Source organism: Arachis stenosperma, chromosome 9 (genome assembly GCF_014773155.1).
Source record: "Arachis stenosperma cultivar V10309 chromosome 9, arast.V10309.gnm1.PFL2, whole genome shotgun sequence".
NCBI lineage: Eukaryota > Viridiplantae > Streptophyta > Magnoliopsida > Fabales > Fabaceae > Arachis > Arachis stenosperma.
The window spans coordinates 31,602,865-31,610,860 of NC_080385.1; the positions used below are offsets into that span (position 1 = coordinate 31,602,865).

Sequence of the window (7,996 nt, forward strand, 5' to 3'; positions counted from 1 at the left end):
GCTTGCTTTCTTTCTCTTTTTGTATTCACTGCTTTTTCTTGCTTCAAGAATCATTTTTATGATTTTTCAGATCCTCAGTAACATGTCTCCTTTTTCATCATTCTTTCAAGAGCCAACATTCATGAACCACAAATTCAAAAGACATATGCACTGTTCAAGCATACATTCAGAGAACAAAAGTGTTGCCACCACATCAAAATAATTAAACTACTATAAAATTCAGAATTCATGCAGTTCTTCTCCTTTTCAATTAAGCACGTTTTTATTAAGAGAGGTGATGGATTCATAGGACATTCATAACTTTAAGGCATAGACACTAAGACACTAATGATCACAAGACACAAACATGGATAAACATAAGCATAAAAATCGAAAAACAGAAGAATAAAGAACAAGGAAATCAAGGAACGGGTCCACCTTAGTGATGGCGGCTCTTTCTTGCTCTTGAAGATCCTATGGAGTGCTTGAGCTCCTCAATGTCTCTTCCTTGTCTTTGTTGCTCCTCCCTCATGTTTCTTTGGTCTTCTCTAATTTCATGGAGGAGAATGGAGTGTTCTTGATGCTCCACCCTTAGTTGTCCATGTTGGAACTCAACTCTCCTAGGGAGGTGTTTAGTTGCTCCCAATAATTTTGTGGAGGAAAGTGCATCCCTTGAGGAATCTCAGGGATCTCATGGTGAGAGGGGTCTCTTGTGTACTCCATCCTTTTCTTGGTGATGGGCTTGTCCTCATCAATGGGGGTATCTCCCTCTATGTCAACTCCAACTGAATAACAGAGGTGACAGATGAGATGAGGAAAGGCTAACCTTGCCAAAGTGGAGGTCTTGTCCGCCACCTTGTAGAGTTCTTGGGCTATAACCTCATGAACTTCTATTTCTCTCCAATCATGATGCTATGGATCATGATGGCCCGGTCTATGGTAACTTCGGACCGGTTGCTAGTGGGAATGATTGAGCGTTGTATGAACTCTAACCATCCTCTAGCCACGGGCTTGAGGTCATGCCTTCTCAATTGAACCGGCTTTCCTCTTGAATCTTGCTTCCATTGTGCGCCCTCTTCACATATGGTTGTGAGGACTTGGTCCAACCTTTGATCAAAGTTGACCCTTCTAGTGTAAGGATGCTCATCTCCTTGCATCATAGGCAAGTTGAACGCCACCCTCACACTCTCCGGACTAAAATCCAAGTATTTCCCCCGAACTATAGTGAGATAATTCTTTGGATTCGGGTTCACACTTTGGTCATGGTTCTTGGTGATCCATGCATTGGCATAGAACTCTTGAACCATCAATATTCCGACTTGTTGAATGGGGTTGGTAAGTACTTCCCAACCTCTTCTTCGGATCTCATGGCGGATCTCCGGATATTCACCCTTTTTGAGTGAAAAGGGGACTTCGGGGATCACCTTCTTCAAGGCCACAACTTCATAGAAGTGGACTTGATGCACCCTTGAGAGGAATTATCCATCTCCCATGACTCGGAGGTGGAAGCCTTTGCCTTCCCTTTCCTCTTTCTAGAGGTTTCTCCGGCCTTGGATGCCATAAATGGTTATGGAAAAACGAAAAAGCAACGCTTTTACCACACCAAACTTAAAATGTTTGCTCGTCCTCGAGCAAAAGAAGGAAGAAGAGAGTAGAAGAAGAAGAAATGAGGAAGAGGGGGAAGGTGGTGTGTTCGGCCAAGAAGGGAAAGAAGGGGTGTTTAGGTTGTGTGAAATGAAGGTTTGAAGAAGGGTATATATAGGAGAGAGGGGGGTAATGGTTCGGCCAGATGGGTGGGTTTGGGAGGGAAAGTGGTTTGAATTTGAAGGGTGAGGTTGGTGGGGATTTATGAAGGATGGATGTGAATGGTGAAGAGAAAGATGGGATTGATAGGTGAAGGGTTTTGGGGAAGAGGTATTGAGGTGATTGGTGAATGGGGGAAGAAGAGAGAGAGTGATGGTGGGATCCTATGGGGTCCACAGATCCTGTGGTGTCAAGGAAAAGTCATCCCTGCACCAAAAGTTGCTCAAAATCACGTTTTGAGCCATTTCTGGCGTTAAACGCCGGGCTGGTGCCCATTCCTGGCGTTTAACGCCAGGTTGTTGCCCTTTTCTGGCGTTTAACGCCAGTCTGGTGCCCCTTTCTGGCGTTAAACGCCCAGAATGGTGCCAGACTGGGCGTTAAACGCCCAACAGCTAGCATTACTGGCGTTTGAACGCCAGCTTCTTCTCCTCCAGGGTGTGCTGTTTTTCTTCCTGTTTTTCATTCTGTTTTTGCTTTTTTTCATTGTTTTTGTGACTTCTTATGATCATCAACCTACAAAAAAGATAAAATAACAAAAGAAAATAGTTAACTATAAAACATTGGGTTGCCTCCCAACAAGCGCTTCTTTAATGTCATTAGCTTGACAGAGGACTCTCATGGAGCCTCAGAGATACTCAGAACCGTGTTGGAACCTCCCAACACCAAACTTAGAGTTTGAATGTGGGGGTTCAACACCAAACTTAGAGTTTGGTTGTGGCCTCCCAACACCAAACTTAGAGTTTGACTGTGGGGGCTCTGCTTGGCTCTGTTTTGAGAGAAGCTCTTCATGCTTTCTCTCCATGATGATAGAGGGATGTCCTTGGGCCTTAAACACCAAGGATTCTTCATTCACTTGAATGATCAACTCTCCTCTATCAACATCAATCACAGCCTTTACTGTGGCTAGGAAGGGTCTGCCAAGGATGATGGATTCATCCATGCACTTCCCAGTCTCTAGGACTATGAAGTCAGTAGGGATGTAGTGGTCTTCAATCTTTACCAAAACATTCTCTACAAGTCCATGAGCTGTTTTCTTGAATTGTCTGCCATCTCTAATGAGATTTTTGCAGCTTGCACCTCAAGGATCCCTAATTTCTCCATTACAGAGAGGGCATGAGGTTTACACTTGACCCTAAGTCACACAAGGCCTTCTTGAAGGTCATGGTGCCTATGGTACAAGGTATAGAAAACTTCCCAGGATCCTGCCTCTTTTGAGGCAGTTTCTGCCTGGACAAGTCATCCAGTTCTTTGGTGAGCAAGGGTGGTTCATCCTCCCAAGTCTCATTTCCAAATAACTTGTCATTCAGTTTCATGATTGCTCCAAGGTATTTAGCAACTTGCTCTTCAGTGACATACTCATCCTCTTCAGAGGAAGAATACTCATCAGAGCTCATGAATGGCAGAAGTAAGTCTAATGGAATCTCTATGGTCTCATTTTGAGCCTCAGATTCCCATTGTCCTCATTGAGGAACTCAGAGGAGATTGGTACACGCCCACTGAGGTCTTCCTCAGTGGAGTCCTCCTTTCTTTCCTCTCCATATTCGGCCATGTCTATGGCTTTGCACTCTCCTTTGGATTTTCTTCTGTATTACTTGGGAGAGTGCTAGGAGGGAGTTCAGTAACTTTCTTGCTCAGCTGACCCACTTGTCCTTCCAAATTTCTGATGGAGGACCTTGTTTCATTCATGAAACTTTGAGTGGTCTTTATTAGATCAGAGACCATTGTTGCTAAGTCAGAAGTATTCTGCTTAGAACTCTCTGTCTGTTGCTGAGAAGATGATGGAAAAGGCTTGCCATTGCTAAACCGGTTTCTTCCACCATTATTGTTATTGAAACCTTGTTGAGGTCTCTCTTGATCTTCCATGAGAAATTGGGGTGATTTCTCCATGAAGAATTGTAGGTGTTTCCATAGGGTTCTCCTAGGTAATTCACCTCTTCCATTGAAGGGTTCTCAGGATCATAGGCTTCTTCCTCAGATGAAGCTCCTTAGTACTGCTTGGTGCATTTTGCATTCCAGACAGACTTTGAGAAATCAAATTGACTTGTTGAGTCAATATCTTGTTCTGAGCCAATATGGCATTCAGAGTGTCAATCTCAAGAACTCCTTTCTTCTGACTAGTCCCATTGTTCACAGGATTTCTTTCAGAAGTGTACATGAATTGGTTATTTGCAACCATTTCAATCAATTCTTGAGCTTCTGCAGGCGTCTTCTTCAGATGAAGAGATCCTCCAGCAGAGCTATCCAAAGACATCTTGGATAGTTCAGAGAGACCATCATAGAAAATACCTATGATGCTCCATTCAGAAAGCATGTCTGAAGGACATCTTCTGATTAATTGTTTGTATCTTTCCCAAGCTTCATAGAGGGATTCTCCATCCTTCTGTCTGAAGGTTTGGACTTCCACTCTAAGCTTACTCCATCTTTGTGGTGGAAAGAACTTTGCCAAGAAGGCATTGACTAGCTTTTCCCAAGAGTCCAGGCTTTCTTTAGGTTGAGAATCCAACCATATTCTAGCTCTGTCTCTTACAGCAAAAGGGATTAGCATCAGTCTGTAGACCTCAGGGTTAACCCCATTAGTCTTGATTGTGTCACAGATTTGCAAGAACTCAGCTAAAAACTGATGAGGATCTTCCATTGGAAGTCCATGGAACTTGCAATTCTGTTGCATTAGAGAAACTAATTGAGGCTTAAGCTCAAAGTTGTTTGCTCCAATGGCAGGGATAGAGATGCTTCTCCCATAGAAATCAGGAGTAGGTGCAGTGAAGTCACCCAGCACCTTCCTTGCATTGTTGGCATTATTGTTGTTTTCGGCTGCCATGTGTTCTTCTTCTTTGAAGAATTCGGTCAGGTCCTCTAAAGAGAGTTGTGCCTTGGCTTCTCTTAGCTTTCTCTTCAAGGTTCTCTCGGGTTCAGGGTCAGCTTCAACAAGAATGCCTTTGTCTCTGCTCCTGCTCATATGAAAGAGAAGAGAAAAAGAAAATGTGGAATCCTCTATGTCACAATATAGAGATTCCTTGAAGTGTCAGAGGAAAAGAGAAATAGAAAGAAGAAGGAGAAGAAGAATTCGAACTTTAATTAGATAAGGTTCGAATTGTGCATTTAGAAGGAGTGGCACTCCATAAATAGAAGGATGTGGGAAGGAGGGAAGAGAATTTTCAAAAATTCAATTAAAAGATTATGAAAACATTTTGAAAATTTGATTGATAATTTTCGAAAATTGCAAGTGAAAAAGAAATCAAGTGATTTTTTGAAAAAGATTTTGAAATTAGAAGTCAAAAAGATTTGATTGAAAAACTATTTTGAAAAAAGATGAGGTTAAAAAGATTTGATTGAAAAGTTATGGTTTTAAAAAGATGTGATTGAGAAGATATGATTTGAAAACAATTTTAAAAGATATGATTTGAAAACAATTTGAAAAGATATGATTTTAAAAATTAATGACTTGCCTAACAAGAAAAGATATGATTCAAACATAAAACCTTCCTTAACAGAAAAGGCAAAAAATGTTCAATCAAATCATTAATTGTTAGTAAGTATCTTTTAAAAAGGAAAGAAATTGATTTTGAAAACATTTGATTGAAAAGATATGATTTGAAAAATATTTGATTTTGAAAAACTTTGAAAATTTGAAAAAAAATTGATTTTGAAAACAAAATCTTCCTCCTAGCACCATCCTGGCGTTAAACGCCCAGAATGGTATACATTCTGGCGTTTAACGCCCAAAATGCTACCTCTTTGGGCGTTAAACGCCCACCAGGTACCCTGGCTGGCGTTTAAACGCCAGTCTGCCTTCTTCACTGGGCATTTTTGAATGCTCAGCTTTTCTGTATAATTCCTCTGCAGTATGTTCTGAATCTTCAATTCTTTGTATCATTGACTTGAAAAGACACAAATTAAAAATATTTTGGATTTTTAATGATCAAAATGCAAAAGAATCAAATAACAATGCATGCAAGACACCAAACTTAGCAGTTTGTGTACTACTGACACTATATGAGACACATAAACACTCAAGCCAAAAGAATTCAAAGATCAGAGTAAGAAATCATCAAGAATTACTTGAAGATCCTTAAGACACATGAATGAATGCATGCAATTGACACCAAACTTAAGATGAGACACTAGACTTAAGCAAGAAATAGCAAATATTTTTTGGTTTTTATGATTTTGTAATTTTTTGTGTTTTTTTTTTCGAAAATTAAGTGGAAAAAGATATCAAAATTCTTAATGAGAATTCCAGGAATCAGTGCAATGCTAGTCTAAGACTCCGGTCCAGGAATTAGACATGGCTTCACAGCCAGCCAAGCTTTCAAAGAAGCTTCGGTCCAAAACACTAGACATGACCAAAGGTCAGCCAAGCCTTAGCAGATCACTGCTCCAAAAGCAAAATTGATGAAAATCAACAAGCTCTTGTGGTGATAAGTTGAAACCTCGGTCCAATCAGATTAGACATGGCTTTTCAGCCAGCCAGATTTCAACAAATCATCATGAAACTCTAGAATTCATCTTCAAGAATTTCGAAAAAAAAATAAATACCTAATCTAAGCAACAAGATGAACCGTCAGTTGTCCAAACTAGAACAATCCCCGGCAACGGCGCCAAAAACTTGGTGCGCGAAATTGTGAACAATACTTTTTCACAACTCTCATAATCCCCGGTAATGGCTCCAAAAACTTGGTAGCTCAATACCATGGCATTACACAACTTCGCACAACTAACCAGCAAGTGCACTGGGTCGTCCAAGTAATACCTTACGTGAGTAAGGGTCGATCCCACGGAGATTGTTAGCATTGAAGCAAGCTATGATCATCTTGTAAATCTTAGTCAGGCAAACTCAAATGTATATGATGATGAACGAAAATAACATAAAGATAAAGATAGTGATACTTATGCATATCATTGGTGTAAGAGCTTCAGACAAGTGTATGAAGATGCCTTCCCTTCCGTCTCTCTGCTTTCCTACTGCCTTCATCCAATCCTTTCTTACTCCTTTCCATGGCAAGCTCGTGTAGGGTTTCACTGTTGTCAGCAGCTACCTCCCATCCGCGCAGTGAAAGCTAATGCACGCACTCTGTCACAGTACTGCCAATCACCGGTTTGGTTCCCTCCCCTACCGGAATAGAATCACTCTTTTGCGTCTGTCACTAACGCCCAGTAGGTTACAGGTTTGAAGCACGTCACAGTCATTCAATCATTGAATCCTACTCAGAATACCACAGACAAGGTTAGACCTTCCGGATTCTCTTGAATGCCGCCATCAGTTCTTGCCTATACCACGAAGACTCTGATCTCACGGAATGGTTGGCTCGTTTGTCAGGCGAGCACTCGGTTGTCAGGCGATCAACCATGCATCGTGCAATCAGGAATCCAAGAGATATTCACTAAGCCTCAGATGCTTGTAGAACAAGAATGGTTGTCAGTCACCTTGTTCATGGGTGAGAACGGTGATGGGCGTCAATCATCACCTTCATCATGTTGAAGAACAAGTGATATCTTGGACAAAGAACAAGCGGAATTGAATGGAAGAACAATAGTAATTGCATTAATACTCGAGGTACAGCAGAGCTCCACACCTTAATCTATGGTGTGTAGAAACTCCACCGTTGAAAATACATAAGCATATGGTCTAGGCATGGCCGAATGGCCAGCCTCCAAAGGTCTAAGATAGCATAAAACAAAGATAGCTACCAAAAGTCCTCGATAAATACAATAGTAAAAGGTCCTACTTATAGAAAACTAGTACATAGATGAGTAATGACATAAAAATCCACTTCCGGGCCCACTTGGTGTGTGCTTGGGCTGAGCAATGAAGCTTTTTCGTGTAGAGACTCTCCTTGGAGTTAAACGCCAGCTTTAGTGCCAGTTTGGGCGTTTAACTCCCAATTAGGTGCCAGTTCCGGCGTTTAACGCTGGAATTTCTTGAGGTGACTTTGAACGCCGGTTTGGGCCATCAAATCTTGGGCAAAGTATGGACTATTATATATTGCTGGAAAGCCCAGGATGTCTACTTTCCAACGCCGTTGAGAGCGCGCCAATTGGGCTTCTGTAGCTCCAGAAAATCTACTTCGAGTGCAGGGAGGTCAGAATCCAACAGCATCTGCAGTCCTTTTGAGTCTCTGGATCAGATTTTTGCTCAGGTCCCTCAATTTCAGCCAGAAAATACCTGAAATCACAGAAAAACACACAAACTCATAGTAAAGTCCAGAAAAGTGAA

At 41.4% G+C, this 7,996-nt stretch overlaps 1 non-coding gene across 1 annotated transcript; it reads left to right on the plus strand.

Annotated features, from left to right (window-relative positions):
• The first annotated feature begins 4,087 nt into the window (after window positions 1–4,087).
• LOC130952972 (small nucleolar RNA R71) lies at window positions 4,088–4,195 on the plus strand. Its single transcript, XR_009075146.1, has one exon. It is a non-coding gene; the product is annotated as a small nucleolar RNA R71 (small nucleolar RNA).
• The last annotated feature ends 3,801 nt before the right edge of the window (window positions 4,196–7,996 follow it).